The 18,134-nt window shown below is 33.7% G+C and overlaps 1 non-coding gene across 1 annotated transcript; it reads right to left on the bottom strand.

Moving 5' to 3' along the window:
* Positions 1 to 7,238: 7,238 nt before the first annotated feature.
* Positions 7,239 to 7,345, bottom strand: LOC121224028 (small nucleolar RNA R71). The gene has a single exon (XR_005921491.1). It is a non-coding gene; the product is annotated as a small nucleolar RNA R71 (small nucleolar RNA).
* Between the last annotated feature and the right edge of the window lie 10,789 nt (positions 7,346 to 18,134).

Genomic DNA, 18,134 nt, shown 5'->3' with positions numbered 1-18,134 from the left:
GGTAATAATGAGTAAGACTATAGCTAAAAGACGCTATGACATCATGTGAAGGTTTGACGGGACAATAAGCACGGGATAGTTCGATAGGACGTTAAACATGGGATAGTTCGATGAGACATTAAACACAAGATAGTCCGACAGGACATTAAACACGGAAAAGTCTGGTAGGACATTAGACATGAAGATTATAGGGGTAAGGCCTTAGTTCGACTATGACAACTAGTGGAGTCTGTCAGGACATTGGATAGGGAACTTGACGAGTAAGACCATAGGTTAACTATGATAGCATAGAGAGTCTACTGGGACAATAATCACGGGTGGAAAATCAAAACAGAAATCGTGAGACAACCCGTAAACAAGAAAAAAGAATTAGAAGGAAAATGAAAGTATGGACTTGTAACAGTCGAGCAGTAGGTCGAAGGAATCCACCAATGAATGAGAATGTAATTGAAATGTGAAAGGACTGCAGACATAGTAGTCATGTAAACCTGCAAAGCAATAGGCAGTTTGTCCAACAGGAAATAGTCATGAAAATTGACGTGTCAATAGTGCCTAATGCACAGGCAAAAAAGAAATGGTTAATCAAGGATCGTAGATAATGATATGCTATTAAAGAACGTCGAGGACCATTCAAAAGGATCCACCATTTTCTAGGTATCCTAAAGGATGGGATGACAATAAGCCCATCGGGATTAGGGTAGCAGTAAGAGTCTGCCATGGACCATTTAAGTTGGGAATGATTGCTAAAGGAAATATACTCAATGGTTTTTAATGGTAGGCCGGAGGTTTGCATTAATAGGGTATAATGGTGGGAGAAAGAGACTTCTTTGAGGATAAATAGAATAAAGAAAGTAAGTAAAAGAAAGGATAGAGTCTGCAGAATTGGTGAGACATTCAGAGGAACTACCAAGGCGGATTTAATATCAATAAAATGGCTAGAAGGAAATTGCTCAACGATCTATCTGTTATAGGATAGGATCAGGGATATGATAAAGTCCACTACGATGACTTAAGAGAAATGTTTCCAATAAATAGGGAGTTGTTATAATAATATTATTATTTATCTGAATCCCCGGCTAGGTGGGGTATGTTTTGTATACTGAAGGAACTCACTAAGTTTGTTTGAACTTACAAGGTTGACTTATGATTGCAGGATTTGTGGAGCAAGGAAATCGAGGAGGGGCCAAGCCAGGTCGGGTGGAACCGTGAATTCATTTGAGTAGAGTTATGCACAAACTTTATTTAGAAATTTGCCTCTGATGAAAATTTAAATTGTGAATAGGAAATACAATTTATTTGCTTTTAACTTAGTGAGATTTCAATATGTACGATAACCGGTTCTATTGTAATGCCCATACTCAGATCCAACGAACGGGTTGAATGTGGGTGTTACAACAAGAAATTGTTTACGTAATCTGATTTTCCTACATTTACGGAGTTCAAACATATTGGATTCATTTGTGGAGCCTAACTCAGTGAAATGAATCCACTATGTTTGAACTCAATACAACCAGTGATCCTAGTTCTATCATACTGAGTATATAATCCTCACTCTTTCAATAGTGTTCCTCAATGAACTAATAAGTGCTCTAAAAAATATTTAGTACATAAATCTATACAAGTATCTCAAATATATAAAAGTATTTCGAGACTTGCTAACATACTAAAGATAAACTACAATCCCTTTTAAATAGCAACTAAAATAAATAACAACAATATAATAACAACCAAAGTAAGGTGGACTATTGGAAGATAAGTCTTCATGTTTTGTCCTGATCTAGCATCCTTGATCCAAGAAATTTGATAGGATTGATTCGATCCTATTCGATCTTTAAGATATGTTTCTCTAAGTGAATTGATTTTTAATTTATGGGTTTGAATAATTTCACAATAACAACATAGCTAAAAAATTTTGTTTCAATAAATTGTCACATTCAAATATAACAAGTAGAAATTTTGTCGTAGTGGTAATGGAAGTGGGCACTTCTATTGGCACATTGTAGCCACTTTAAATACTTGCCTCAATAATCTTTCCATTGTCAATTTTTTGAAAAAAACTAGACAAGGTAAGAAATTAATCAAAAACAACAATTACTGCCCCACAGTAGACTTCTTTTATTCCCACTTACTTGACTTAAAACATAATTAAGCATATTAACCATCAATGCTTTGTCTAGAATTTGATCAATAATCCAAATAATATAATTATAACTAAGTAAGAAGTGGATTAGTAAATATGCAACAATGTAAAAACATCTAACCATTATAAAATCCAAAAAGTGTAAGTCTAAAAAAAATAGATTTACAAACTTTCTGAAACAAACGAAAAATAAAGCAGAAGAAATCAAAATAGTAGTTCAGCAACATTAGAAACCAGTCTTCAGTATACTCCCCCTTTTAGTAAAAAAAAGGCCAAATTGTTTGTCCTGTAGGAGTGTAAGAAAGTCATTGTGTAGGTCTATCTCTTGATCCCTGATTTTCTAGATCACTTTCACTTTAGCTTGTAGCCTCGCAATGATACGGTTGTGTGATTCAATAGAGGAAGTGAGGTCATCAACCATTCGTTGTCTGAAGCTAGCAAGGATGGTCTTGGTGGTCATAGAAGTGGGCACTTTTGAGTTCTTTGTAGGTTTTTCTTCAAGTTATTCTTCCTCTTCATCATCTAGTCGCTAATTAGGCTCAATGGCAATATGTTTACCCTTGAGCCATTTGTGAGAGAACTTCAATTCAACAATTGTTCTCTCAGTTTGCTCAGTGGCTTGAAATAGCATGAGATTTTGCTTAATAAGCACTTGGAATGCCATAGAAGGAAATTGCAAAAAATAACTTCCATGGCCCCTTTCTTCATGTTTGATTATCTATTTATACATTATGAGTCGAAGATAAAATTATAAAATTTCCACCACCTTTATAAGAAGTAAAACAACCTTCTTACTTCCAAAATCCCTTTGGCAATTGGAAAGCCAATTTCTATTGGAAGTGGCATAGAGTGTAGCATAAGTTGTGGACAGAGAGGAAGTATGAATATTACTTCTGACAAGCCATGAAATGTGAACATTGTTGGTGTCGATAGCAATACTTTGCTTCAAAGATTCATCCAACTCTACCATATTTTGGCAGTAGTAGTTCATCACTTTTCTTATTATCTCGGGCCTAAACTCATACCATGATCCTCTGATGAACACCTTATGGTAGAACTTGCTCTTATCATCATTGATGCTCCTTAACAGGTTGGTATAAAACTCAAACACAACTTGTCTTACATAAGGTTTTACATAGCTAACTGACCCCATTAAACCATTATTCTATCGCAGGGTATCAATACTATGGTCAGCAAAACTAGATTCATTAATTTTTTACTCTTCAATAAAGTTCTTTTTAATCAAAGAAATACACCTCTTGGAGTAGGTAGGGGTAAGGTATGTTTGATTCTTCTTCTCAAGCAAGGTTTCTTTTTTCTTCATTGCTTCAGTAAGCAATTCGGGCACTCTAACATGCTTCATCTTTTGTTTATTTATTAGGAAATGATAGGAACGTTAAGACGCTTGGTCTTTTCTTTTTCAGAAAATACTTTCTTCAATGGAACACCCTCATCAAAGCTTGCGTTTGATTGAGTCTTTGATCCATCAGATGATTCAAAGGGTATTTCTTCAACAATCTTCCCTTTCTTAGAGGCATTGGAAACCATAGGAGCCTTCCCTTTTTCCTTCTTTTTGGAAGTAAAAATATCAATAACTTCTTTTGCCATTATTTATCTCATTCTCCTTCTCCCAACTAAGGATGGATCAGTGGAAGTAGGTAGTTCCCCAGTTACCTCCGCTTTAGCATTAGAGGCATCAAACTTTGCCTTTTTCTCGATAATAATAGGCGAAGTAAGGGCTTCAATGATTTGGAAAATATTCTCTGTACCTTTTACAAAAATCTCTATAGGTTTCACAATGTTAGTTGTAAAAATAGAGGTACTTATAGGGCCTTTAGAAAATGCAGGCTCAATAAGGCTAGTAGCAACATTTACCAGTGTATCATCAAGAGTAGAAATGATATTATCTCGGGAGGTGACAACCTTAATTAGGGCGCTAATCTTGCCATTTAACTCTAGACTATGCTCAGACATTGGTAGAGTTTTCAACAAAGCATCAATTTCTGCAACAGATTGTTGAATCCATTATGAGGGTTGGAGATCTGTTTCTGTCTCCATAGCATTCAATGACACTTCTCCCCTTGTCTCTACGGGTGTATCAAGAATATAATCTTCAGGAGATATGTGAGAAACAAGATAGCAACAATCTTCTTTGAGTACGAGTGTGTAAAAGAATTTTAAACCAAAAAAACCAAATTGAACCAAATAGAAAAAAACTAAATTCTTTCTGTTTAATCAATTTTCATATTTGGTTTAATTGGTTGATTCGGTCAATTTTTAGTTTTTTATTTTGATAATTTAAACTGAATAAACTGATTAAGGCCATAACCTATAAGGCCATAAGCTCATAACCCATTTACATACCAAACCCAAATATCCATTAAAACTTAAAACTCTTAAAAGCACAAACCCATTAAAATTTTAAACCCAATACCTTTTAATATTAAAACCCAAGTTGATAATTTTTTATATTCATTTTAATATTTATCATTTAGTATATAAAGAAAACCAAATTGATAAATACTCATTACGAATAATAGAAAACATGGAAATTGTATGTTGGCCATTTAAGAAAATAAATATTTTTTTGAAATAAAATAAAATTGAAAGTAAGACAATAAATGGAAATACAAAAATATATAGACTTTTTCAACACCTTCTAAGCTCTAATTTGTGCAGTTTTGTAGTAATTTTTGTCGAAATTCATACTTTAATTATAAAATAATTAATTTGTACTTAAATTATTAACATACTAAATTTTAATTATTTTTATGATAAATTTACACAAATTTAGTTTATTTTTGACAGTTTTGCACAAATAGTGAAAATTGACTCAGTAAACACCTCAAGAGGCTTAAACCGTTGGGGTAATGTTGTGCATCAAGTGGTCAAGAGCAAGGGTAATAATATTTTCCAACCATGGATGGTCCAAAAATATGTATTAAAAATATTTTATAATTAATTTTGATCCAAAATTAATTATAAGCCTGAAGATGAAAAGAGGCTAATTATGTTAAGTAAAGAAGACTGATCCACTTAGCAAATGGGGCAGCCCAAACCATCCATAGAGTTGACGTAATTTAGCTGATTTACACACTTGCAAAACAACCCTTGAATTTTCCTTAAAATCCTATTCAAACCCCTCCACTTTTCGTGCCTTCAAACTTTTGCCCCTAGCTTAAAATAGCATGTTTGAGCTATTCAAACTTGCACCATTTGTGGCCGGCCAAGGGAAGAGGAGTTGCTTCTATTTATTTTATATTTTTAGCAGTCATTCCCACCTATAAATACCTCTCTTCCCTTCCTCATTAAACACACCTTCATTCCCACACATCTCTCTCTCTTTCACTCAATTTCTCTCTTTTGTTTTTCCCTTTTTCTTGTCCATTTCCCTTACTGATTTCCCTATTGAAAAAGAGTCTTCTTCCACCTTGGAATAAAATCATTTAATTGTTCATAGAGGCCCCAGTTCAATAGAATGAGCATAGAACAAGAGGAGCGCACTAGTCTGGCTTCAGAGAAATACTGGATTTGCTTCCTAGTTCCCTTCTCTTTAATTTTCTTGTTTATGTTGTGATTATGAATATGAATAATTTTTGTGGTGTTGTTTTTTTTCTAACTAAAATGGCTTAAATTAATTTGTGTTAGATTGAATGCATTTTGTCCGCTTGAATTAAGTAAAATCATGTTTGTATTGTTATAGGCCTTGGTGAGTTGTTCAATTAAATAAGACCACGCTTATTTTATACTTGCATTATAAAATGTAAGGTAACAAATGAATTAATTATTAAATGCATTGAAATTATAATTAATTGACAAAATATTTAATTGGTGCATGTTTAATCTTCTAAGGTAGCTAAATGTTAAATTAATGACAATATTAAACAGTACATTAGCCTTGCATAACTTGCAAGATTATTGTGATTAAATTATTTCAATGTAGAAATATATTGTTACCTTACTTAATCTTTTATGTGCTTATGATTATTGATTAATTGTTTGAATTGGCATTGAAAAATGTTCAAGAGATTAGTAAATTTATTAAGTACGTATGAGCAGTAGTTAGTAAATTACCAAGTTGTCGTGAAAATATTTGTAATAACATGAACATGAGTTTAGTAATTCTAAGTTAAGGAATGTAATTTACCTAACACAATTATGTCATCTTGATTAAAACCATATTTTTGAAACCGTGCTTTGGAATTTTTACTTTTATTTATATTAATTAGTTAATTTTTAGTTTTTAAAGTCACTTCTTTAAAACAAAATATTTTTCCCATCACTAAAGTGTTTTATTTACATTTCATAAATATTTTTCTTTCATAGTCCCTATGGTTACGATAACTTGACATTTACTTGTCACTTTATTACTTGTTACAATTGTGTACGCTTGCACATTTTTGTCATTCCAAGTTTTTGGCGCCATTGCTGAGGACTATTTTAAAAGACATTATTTGTGAAATTGTTAATTTTGCATTTTAGTCTATTTTTTTCTGTTCAAATTTAATTCCAATATTTTTGTGTGTGTTTGTTTCAGGTGTTTATGAGATTTGATCAAATTATCAACTTACTCCCTTTAGACCTTGAAATTGAAAGAACTTTCAGACAAAGGAGAAGACAAGCGAACCAAAAAAGGACTGAAGAGATGAATTTCTAGAGTCAAAAACAAAATCAAGGAGGAGCATTCACTTAAAATACTCACAATCTGATCATTGTTGTCGATGATAGAAACTGCGTCATTCGACAATATGCCATTCCTCTCTTCAACAAGCTTAATCCGAGTATTGTGAGACCTAAATTTGAGGCACCACAATTCAAACTAAAGCCAATCATGTTCCAAATGTTGCAAAATATGAGTCCATTTAGTGGGATGCCTACTGAAGATCCACATTTTCATCTACGGCTATTTCATGGAAGTGAGTGACTCATTTAAACTAGTCGGGGTGACCGAGGACGCTTTGAGATTGAGATTATTTCCATACTCTTTAAGAGATAGAGCATGCGCTTGGTTGAACTCCTTACTGTTAGGTCCATAACTACATGGCAAGATTTTGTTGAATGTTTCTTAATGAAATACTTTCCTCCATCTTTGACCTCCAAGCTCCGAAATGAAATCACTTCATTTCAGCAACTTGATGAAGAATCTTTATATGAGGCATGGGAGCAGTTCAAGGAGTTATTACGAAAATGCCCTCATCATGGCATTCCTTATTGCGTTCAAATGGAGACTTTCTATATTAGTCTCAATATTCATACTAGAATGATGGTGGATGCTTTAGAAAATAGAGCCCTTCTTTCTAAGTTTTATAACGATGCTTACGAGATTATTAAAAGAATTGGCAGTAATAACTATCAGTGGTCAACCAACCAAACAACCTTAAAAAGATGAGTAGCAGGAGTACATGAAGTGGACACACTTGCTTTTTTAGCAGCCTAGGTATCTCTATGTCTTCTATGCTTAAGAACATAACTATTAATGGTTTCAATGGTAATCCGACAAGTCAACAGCCGAAGCAGTTCAAGAATATTTCTTGTGAATATTGTGGAGATGGCCATTTCTTTGAAAATTTCCCATCGAATCAAGAGTCAAAATATTACATGGGAAATCAGAATTAGAATGGTTCGCAATCAAATTCTTACAACTCTTCATGGTAGAATCATCCAATTTCTCCATGGAGTAATCAATGGGCAGACCATAGCGACTCTTCTATACCATTTCGACCACATTATCCACCAAAATATTCTCCATAAGTGCAACAACCCCCACCAACTGAATCTTCAAGTAATCTTGAAAATCTAGTGAAGGCATACATAGTGAAGAATGATGAACTAATCCAAAGCCAAGCAGAAACATTGAATAATTTAGGAAACCAAGTGGGACAACTAGCCAATGAGCTCAGAAGCAGACCCCAAGGTATTTTGCCGAGCGACACAGAAAATCCAAGAATTTTGGGCAAAGAACATTACAAAACAATCACTTTGCCAAGTGGAAAGACATTGGAGCCTAAGGTGGTTGAGGTTCAAGATGATCCTATTGTAGCTCAAGACAAAGAGGAAGTTCAACCGAGTGCTGAAACTCCTATTTCACAGAAGTCAAATTCAGTGATCCTTGATGAGGTAAACTCTAAACTAGTTAGTTCTGATTATCAAACACCCTTGTCAGATGCAAAAATATTTCCATAGAAGAGTTGTCTGGTTAAAGCTAAGATTCCACCATTTTCATATCCTTAACGATTACAAAAGTAGCAAAATGGTACTCAGTTGAAAGAAATATTTGATGACGAGGTGGCTTTTAATGAATTCGATGCTGCTAAATCCTCATATGTAGTTGAAGACTACTCTGCTATTTCCAAGATGGAATCGCTGGCTTCTACAGAATTGAAGCTCAATTCTTTAGATGATTCATTAGAAGATATTCTGCTAGTGGGTTCACCAAGTGATGACAAAGACAAGGAATGTTTGGCTTTGTTAGAAGCTAAAATGAAGGGATTCACTTAGGAAGTTCCACTCGAATCATTAGAGTTATTATCTCGAGTGTACTCACAACCAAAAGTGTTGATTGAAGAGCCAATTGAATTTAAACTGAATATTTTGCCTTCTCATTTGAAAGATGATTATTTGGGTCTATCTTCGACTTTACCTATCATGGGTTCAGTTAAGTTCACTAAAAATCAAAAAGAAGAGTCATTTGTAGTTTTGGAAAAGCACAAGAAGGGTATCAAATGGATTGTATCAGATATTCGAGTCACAAGTTTGTGGATTTGCATGGATTACAAGAAGTTAAACAAGGCCAACAGAAAATATCATTTTTGGTTTCCTTTCCGAAAACAAATATTGGACAAATTTGTTGGGTAAGAGTATGATTACTTCCTAAATGAGTATGGTTGGTATGATAGATGGCCCTTTGACACTGTCTTGGTCAGTGACGATTTCGAATAAATTTGAGGGAGTTCTCTTCAGTTTCTCTATCGTTATTTTATATTTTTAGTTTTTTTTCTCTCATTTGAATAAAATGGTAGACTTTGATAAAATATTCTTTGGGCCATTACATTAATTAAAATTCTTTCTAGGAGATTGGGACTTACGTGGGACCATTTGTGACCCCTCCAGTCTTTCATGGGAGTTTAATTTAATGTAATTTTTAAAAAATATATATTTTACTAAGTAGCCCGAAGAATTTAAGTATTTGTTTTGCTAAATAAAAGGCCAACTTTTAACCCAAACGTTAATTTCTTTGAGTTTTTTTTAGTTTACTTTCAATACATGAGCTTAGGATCCAAAAAGGAGCTGTCATTGGGCTTAAAACACTACTAGGAAGGGAAATATTCAACCCTTTGCCGCACAAACCTACAGCTCTTATCTTTCTCCACCGCCACTCCCAAGTAGACTAATTGTGCATCTCACTTAACCCCTTGCACCTTTATTCAAAGCCACTAACCATCGCACCTAAACTATCCTTAAAACTGCTACCCCCTCCAACTCTAAACCTTACCCTCAGCTACTCACCCACCTGCCCAAAACTAAAACCACCCTTAACATATTTTCTAAGTCCGACGCCGACAGTCCCTTCATTTTGCACCATTTCATGAAGTGAACAGTTTGTAGAATGACTATGCAGCAACACATGTAGTTGCAGCAACAAGCTTACTGCAGATACTCAAAATTACATTATAACTCAATCAGAGATGCACTTAAAATATATATTTCATAACCCATTTGTTTTTGTGCTTGAATTTCAAGACTTTATACTCGAACCATGGAATCCAACGTCGAGGAAGGAACGAGGTGATAGTATTTAGAGGGGATTACAAATAAATAATAAGGGGAGATATTGTTTTTACTTTATTTTACTTTTTAGGATATGTTAAGTTTTAGTTTTAAGCTCTTTTAGGAATTTATTTCTCGCATAATAAAATAAGAGGTTGAAATCATTAATAAAGTTGAAAAATTTACAAAATAATAAGTGTGGCAATAGATATGTACATGTCTAGGATTGGATCGGTCTAGGAAGAGCTTGGTATTTAAGCAGTCAAACTTGACTCACCTCTTTTTTTTGGGATCCTACTTGATGTACAGTATCTATTCACTTCTTTATTTTCATTTTTTTCTATTATTTTTAACAATGAGGACATTGTTCATCTTAAGTAAGGGGGACCAAAAATTTAAATTGTTTTTTTCAAGATACATTTTTCTTATAATTATGATAAGTTATATTTTGCTCAAAATTTTGAATTTTTGTTAATTATGTGAAAATTTAGTATAAATAAAGTTCTGTTATCTCAATGATTGTTATGTTAGTTGAATTATGACATAAATGTTACTATTAGTAAAGTTTGTAAATTGTACCATAAAATTTTTAACTTCTTAGCAGAGTCATGCATGAAAGTTTAAGTCTATAGAATTGACTTAGTAATTTCTTAAGGTGAAATCTTAGGAAGCATGAAATTTTGAAAATGATTTAGGCAAACTTTTGTTTGGACCGTTTGAGCCTTTCAAGCCAACCTTAACGAATATTTATCCCTTGAAACCGAACTTTGAGACTATATGACTTGATTTTATTTGAACTATTGTAATATTAAGCCATCATTTCTCTCATATTTATCTCTAACTTGTCCCAAACATTAGACTCAATCTATCCAAAATATTCTCTAAAAATAAGTTTGGGGGAGTTGAAAGAAGTTTCAAGCGTAAAAAAAAAATTGTAGTACATATAATAATATGCTCGAAAAAAAAAGAAAAAAAGAGAGCATATGTACTCAAAAGAAATAAATGTACAAAAAACATGTGTGAACTCAATTGCAAAATGATTTGGTGAATTTGAAGGTATTTATTTCGAAGGTTCGATACAAGCTGAGTCTAGGGTTTTTAGCCTAAATTTATCTATCTTTTACCTACCCCTAGCCTAGCCATATTACAACCCATTTAAAAGACCTTTCGATTCAGATTTCTGTGCTGCCTACATTAGTGGAGAGAAATTGCTAAGTTCAACATATGAAGGCATAAATTAAACTTAGTGATTGCAGTTTAGTCTAGAATAAGGAAATAAATATTAATTTGTAAGAATTAGCATATCATTATTGAGAAAGCATTTAGTCTATTCTTGCTATCATGATAATAATTGAGAATAATTCGAACAATATGTATACTTTAGTTGCATAATTTTAAAATTCTTGTTCTTGAGCATAATTACACTAAACTCATAGTTATGGGGGAAATGTGTTCTAAAGATATTTTCCAATGGTGTTTACAAGTAATTTATTTTAAAATTTTTTCATTACTCGGGACAAGCAATGACTTAACTTTGGGGGTGTGGAAATACAAAAATATATAGACATTTTTAGCACCTTTTGAGCTCTAATTTGTACAGTTTCGTAGTAATTTTTTTGAAATTCATACTTTAATTATAAAATAATTAATTTTTACTTAAATTATTAACATACTGAATTTTAATTATTTTTATAATAAATTTATACAAATTTGGTTTATTTTCGATAGTTTTGCACAAATGGTGAAAATTGGCTCGGCAGACACCTCGAGAGGCTTGAACCGTTGGGGCAATGTTGTGCATGAAGTGATCAAGACCAAGGTTAATAATATTTTCCAACCATAAACGATACAAAAATATGTATTAAAAATATTTTTAATTAATTTTGATCCAAAATTAATTGGGTTAAAAATTAATTATAAGCCTGAAGATGAAAAGAGGCCCAATTGTGTTAAGTAAAGAAGACTGATCCAATTAGGAAATGGGGCAGCCCAAACCATCCATAGAGCTGACACAATTAGCTAGTTTTCTTAAAATCCTATTCAAATCCCTCCACTTTTCTTGCCTTCAAACTTTTGTCCCTAACATAAAGTAACAAGTTTGAGCCATTCAAACTTGCATCAATTTCAGCTGGCCAAGGGAAGAGGAGTGGCTGCTATTTATTTTCTATTTTTAGCAGTCATTCCCACCTATAAATACCCCTCTTCCCTTCCTTATTCAACACACCTTCATTCCTACACATCTCTCTCTCTTTCACTCACTGTCTCTCCTTTGTTTTTCCCTTTTTTCTTGTCCATTTCTGTTGCCGATTTCCCTCTTGAAAAAGAGCCTTCTTCCACCTTGGAATAACATCATTCTATTGTTCATAGAGGCCTTAGTTCAATAAAACAAGCAGAGAAGAAGAGGAGTGCACTAGTTTGGCTTCAAAGAAATATTTAATTGGTGCATGTTTAATCTTCTAATGTAACTAAAGGTTAAATTAGCAACAGTATTAAACAGTACATTAGCCTTGCATAACTTACAAGATTATTGTGATTAAATTGTTTCAATATAGAAATATATTGTTACCTCACTTAATCTTTTATGTGCTTATTAATGTTGATTAATTATTTGAAATGGCATTGAAAAATGTTCAAGAGATTAGTTAATTTAGTAAGTACGTATGAGCAGTAGTTAGCAAATTACCAAGTTGCCTTGAAAATATTCGTAATAACATGAACACGAGTTTAGTAATTCTAAATTAAGGAATGTAATTGATCTAGCATAATTATGACATCTTGATTAAAACCATCTTTTTGAAATCATGCTTTGGAATTTTTACTTTTATTTCTATTAATTAGTTAATTTTTAGTATCACTCCTACTCCTACGAGAAGGGGATATCCACTTGAGCATCTACGAGCTCTAGGTGGAAAAGAATTCAGTGATGTAAAGGGAGCTGGTCCTATGAAAACAGAGTGTTAGCTTGAGGTTTTTGAGAGATTCATCGAACAGATGACCTACAACAATGAGGAGAATCTAGGCTGCACAACATCCATGCTCACTGGTGAAGCTTATCGTTGGTGGAGTATTATGAAGAGAGGTACTTTTGTAGATCACATAATGTGGACTTTATTTTTAGAAGTCTTCAAGAGAAATTTTATGGGCGAGTCATACATGGAATCTTGCAAGCATAAGTTCATCAACCTGGTGCAAGGAAATAAGATGCTAGCTGAGTATGAGTAAGAATTTGTTCAACTCAGTCAATATGCTTCAAAAATGGTGTTTATTGACAGAGATCGATGCAAAAAGGTTCAGCTATGGGTTAAATAAAGAAATAAAATGAAAGCAATCGAGGAGACTTTAGAGGAGCCACCGTGAAGTGTCACGAAGAAAAGAACTTTTGACCATTCTGACACATCAGAACAACCACCCAAGAGAGGGAAAGAGTTGCAATAATCTGGTGAAAGTGCTAGACGTAGCTTTCAATCGAAACAACAAAATCGTGATAAAATTGGTACTAAAAAGTCGCCAGAAGTGAAAAAGTGGTCGTTATGCAAACACTGATCACAAACATTCTAAGGAATGCCAAAAACTAACTAGGGGATGTTTTAGGTGTGGTTCCATGGAGCATATGGTAAGGAATTTCCAAAAACATGTGGAGTGGCCACTAACTCAGAGTTCGACACCTGCAACAACGTTAGCTAAAGATTGCAACCAAGGAAGAGGTAGTACTAGGAGACCAACTAGGCAATGAACTGTTGCTTACACAGTAGCTATACTGACTGAGTCTGGTGGACCGGCTCTTGTATATGCTATTAGCAAGCCACAAGACCAAGACACAACTAGGGAGGTCATAGGTAAATTTCGAGTACGAAATTCTTTTTAGTGGGGGAGAATTGTCACATTCCAAATTTGGGCTTAAAAGTTTCGGTTTGATAAATTGGGTATAGATGGTTTGGGCCAAAATTAGTTCTCGATAATAAAGGCTTCAATGAAGTTCAATATTTTCTTTTCTAACAAGTTTTAAAAGTGAAATCAATTTCGAAAAGTGATTTAGAGGACTAAATTGTTAAAAGGGAAAAAGCTAAAAGTAGTCTTAAAGATATTATACCTTTATTTTAAAATCAACCTATTTGTTTCTTGGAACGAAACAAAGTCACTCACGTACTCTCCTTCAAAATCCTACCGCGACTTGAAAATCTTCACTCACCCAAACACTTTGATAGCCCATAAAAGTAAACTCTTCCATTGTGATTTTACTCATCTTTTAAACAACAAAAATTCTCTCAAAGTTTTCAATAACCTTCATCAATTTTCAAGTTTGTTTCTATCGGGCTTTTATAACGACCAAACACCAGGTCACCATTCTCTTGTGCGAGGTAAGGTTTGGTTCTCCTTAGTATTTCTAACAAGCTCTAGCATTTTGAAAACATGTTTTAAAGTCATTGAAACAAAGTTCATGTTTTGAGCTAAAATCGAGGCCGTTAATGGTGAAACTTGGATTTCTAAATTAAACAATTGTTTTAAAGTATTTTCCAACCTGTTTTAAAGAGATTAGAAGTTGAGAACTGATAATAAGCTCTAAGAACAAATCATTCTAATAGGTTCGCCGAATTGGCAAGGTGTAAACAAGTCATGTGTGTTTTGTGTTTTGTTTAATTTTTGATGTGTTTAACATGTATCTGTTGTGAATTATTTGTGTGAAATTGTGAACCAAGCAGATCCTTCAACAAGCAAAGCAAAGGGCAATAAGAAGCTCGTATACGATTCTACAAACCTAATAGGTGAGTGTTCTAAGGTCGCCATTAGTATGTGTGAACCATAGTTTTATGGTGAGTTCGCCAAGTGTGAGCTATATGTGTTCAAGGTAAGTATGAATATGAATGAATTATGATATGTGAAAGCATGCCTTATGCATTTCGAGCTATATACGACACATGATTAAGTCAGTATGATATGAACTGCTTTTACATGTATAATTGACTTTGCAATCTCTGAAACCATTGGTATGTCATAGGATTAGCGAGTACTCACCTATATGTTTTGTGATTTGGGTGTGATCCCCTAAGGATATGTGGGGTGAGCCTAAAGAGTGTTTAGCTCAATGTTACACTTAGGGAATGTGTGGGGTGTGTTTGGAGAATGTTTAGCTTTACACTACACTTGTGGAAGGTGTTCGACTCTTTGAGTTTCTGGGTGTGATGGAGATCCGCTTATCCAGTGTTTGGTGATTAAGCCCACTTTTATGTTTCAAATTGACAAAGGAATATCTATACGCAAATTGTTTCAAATTGACAAACCCTTATATGCATGCTAACCTTTATATGTATGGGAACCTTTATGCATATGTAAACCCTTATATGTTTTTGAGATATATGTATGAATGTAATGGTGAACTCATTGTGTGACTTATATTTTGTATATGCTATGTGGTTCTTCAGAACATTCACTAAGCTTGCAAAAGCTTACACACTCTTTACTAACACACTACAAATAGATTGATTGCACGGTGTGTAGTGACAAAGCAAGTGATCTATTTGAGACATAAATATCGAGTAGGTGTTACAAATAAACTCTGGACTTATGGGCAATGTGGTATTCTGCTTGGGCTTAGAAATATTTTTCTATCTGATTGACCTCGCTGATTGTGTTAAAGACTTGGACATTTATGATATACTTATTTTAAGCTTGCGAACTAATAAAACATTATATATATACCTGAATGTTAAGTATGTTAATTATTCGTCGGTATGAATATAACTCAAAGTCATGTTTGTTTTTTTCTTAAATTACAAGTTCATGTTCCTAATAAAGAGTGTTCACCATAAGTTAGAGCATGAAATAATAACAACTGACTAATTTATATAGAGTTCACTAAAGTTGCTACGATGTGACAAAGTCGTCGAACTGTGCAATGAACGGACCCTAACGTTTAACGAACTTCTACCCATAAACTAATTTATGATACATGAAGTAGGAGAGACCCTGTGAAACAAGTTCTCAGACTCGAAACACATAGGGGTCATTCGCGAGACCTACCTCACTTAAGGAGACTTATTCCACAAAAACATAGAACTCTTAAGCTATGCAAGTTGCGAGCCCTAGAATTAAGTTATTGCATGTCAACAGTCTTTCGTATGTTTCCGTGTTCGCATGAGTTCCCCTTTGGTTTACATGACATGCTACTGTAACATGCAAACCCCTTTGATTGTGAAAGTTCAATATTGTTATGTGAACCCCTTTCTCTGTGAAAGTGAAGTATTATGTGCTCGCATGTTCCTTATTTTATTCATATGGTATGCTGGTCTGTTGGAGGATCTATTAGAGATGAAATGGAGAGTCACTTTAGTGGCTAATGTGACATTTCGTGTTCGGGTCGAACCGTCCTGATCGGGTTTGGGGCGTTATAAAAAATAAAAATAATATAAAATTCCTAAAATTCACTAATATTAAAAATAAACTCAAATCATACTAAAATAAAAGACAAATAACTATAAGATATTATAGTTATCAATTATCTTGACTCTAGCCATTAGAAGATGAAAGATTGCTTCTTAAAAAAGTTGAAAGCTTTGGAAAGAAACAAGGAACACTTTTTTTGAAAAATTTATTGCTTTTTGGTTTTTGAGAGAATTGCATGATTTCACATAAAGACTAAGTAGACTATGTTGGTGGTATTTATACCAAAAATAAGTGGACACCTCTATCAATGACTTTTATTCTAAGATGTGGAGAAAGAAAATCTTGAAAAAATGTTTACCAACCAAAAATATAATATTTGGTGCTAGAATTTTCATAATACACCAAAATTATTGGAAATTACAAAAATAACCAAATTTAACTAGAAAATCCAAAACGATATCAAGCAAGGTTGTTTGGATGCCTTCCAAAGATAATCAAGACCTCAAGCTTGTTAGATCCCAACTAAATTCCTTAAGCTTTCAAACCTAGTGGAATTTAGAGCCTTGGTGAATAAATCATCTAACTGATTTTGAGTAGGAACAAAATTCAAATCAACAAAATCATTCTCAACCAACTCTCAAATGCAATTGTGTTTGATGCCAATGTGTTTGGTTCTTGAATGCATTACTAGATTCTTAAATATGTTGATGGAACTAGTGTAGTTACAATAGGCAGTGGCCACTTGCAATTCCACTCTAAAATCTTCTATCATCCACCTCATCCATAGTACTTCAGCACAATAACTTCTAGCAAATATGTACTTCATCTTTGCTATTGAAAGAGAAATTGATGTTTGCCTCTTATTGTTCTATGATACTATTTGATCCCAAGTATAAGCGTCCACCATGTGCTTTTACAATCATCAATGTTCCTAGCCCAGTCAGTGTCGTTGTAACCTATAGGACTCACTGTATTATCTTTAGAAAACCAAATTCTCAAGTCTGAAGTTCCATGACCATGCCTAATGATCCTTTCGATAGCATTGACATGTGATTCTTTAGTATTTTTTTGGAATATGGCACATACACCAACACTAAAACACAAGTTAGGTCAACTAATAATGAGGTAAAGTAGACTTCCAATCATGCTTCTATATGTGGTCTTAAAAGTGGGCACTCTTGTTGTATTTGCGCACAATTTCTCACTAACAGACATTGGAGTGCTAGTAGGCTTGGAATTCTCTAGGCTGAACTTCTTCACAAGGTTCTTAGAAAACTTCTCCCAAGAGAGGAATGTCCCATCCTCTAATTTCTTGATTTGGAACTTAAGAAAGTATGCTTACTCACCACCATACTTATCTCGAATCCACTCTGCATCATTTTCACAAAGTTGTATTTTGCAAAAATTGAAGTTCCACCAACAGTTATCTCATTAACATAAAATTGAGCCATTATAGTCGTGCCCCTATGTCTTTGAATGAACAAGTTCTTGTCAATAGACCCTCTTCAAAATCCTTGATCGATCAAGAAATAGGACAACATCTTATGCCAAGCTCAAGGGGATTGTTTAAGACACTATAAAGCTTTGCTTAATTTATACATGTGTTATGGATAGGTAATGTCTTCAAAGCCTCTAGGTTGAGACACACACACCTCTTTCTTTAGGAATATATTGAGAAAAGCACTCTTGAAATCCATTTGAAGCAATTTGATGTTAAGAAAAGTAGCCATTGGAAGTAACATTCTAATGGCTTTAAGTTTTGCAACAGGTGTAAAAGTTTCCTCAAGGTTATTACCTTTGACTTGAGTGTAGCCCTAGTCCACAAGTGTTTCTTTATTGCAAGCGA

Source organism: Gossypium hirsutum, chromosome D11 (genome assembly GCF_007990345.1).
Source record: "Gossypium hirsutum isolate 1008001.06 chromosome D11, Gossypium_hirsutum_v2.1, whole genome shotgun sequence".
Lineage (NCBI taxonomy): Eukaryota > Viridiplantae > Streptophyta > Magnoliopsida > Malvales > Malvaceae > Gossypium > Gossypium hirsutum.
Note: the sequence above shows the minus strand (reverse complement) of the source record. Positions and strands in the feature narration are given on the sequence as shown.